The sequence below is a fragment of the Penaeus monodon genome, chromosome 20, assembly GCF_015228065.2.
Source record: "Penaeus monodon isolate SGIC_2016 chromosome 20, NSTDA_Pmon_1, whole genome shotgun sequence".
Taxonomy (NCBI): domain Eukaryota; kingdom Metazoa; phylum Arthropoda; class Malacostraca; order Decapoda; family Penaeidae; genus Penaeus; species Penaeus monodon.
In genome coordinates, this window is record NC_051405.1 from 35,993,228 (window position 1) to 35,993,561 (window position 334).

General features: G+C 31.1%; 1 protein-coding gene across 1 annotated transcript in view; it reads right to left on the bottom strand.

Moving 5' to 3' along the window:
- Positions 1–334, bottom strand: part of LOC119585784 — a 13,185-nt gene that overhangs the window by 8,768 nt on the left and 4,083 nt on the right. The gene's annotated exons all lie outside the window — the stretch shown is intronic.

Consider the following 334-nt stretch of genomic DNA (forward strand, 5'->3'; position numbering starts at 1 on the left):
TCTCTATAATCACTATGCAGTTAATCCACGGTAGTATAAGTTAGATTAGGTATAATGTAAGATCTATCAACTCTGTGGTTTAATTTAGTTATGTTAAGACTGAACGTTATGTTAGACTGAACTTATGTTCTCTGTAAGTTAGGTTACATATCGTCTGAGTTGAGCTAAGTTATATTCAAGTTAGATTACATTAATTTAGGTTGTTTGTTTTAGAATAACAGGTTTCAGGATATTAAATCAGAGTAAATGACATTTAGATTGCGTTAGAATTTAAGAACTAGATTAGGCCTGAGCAAGATGGATAAAAGCAATCATGTCGACATGAATTTCGAGA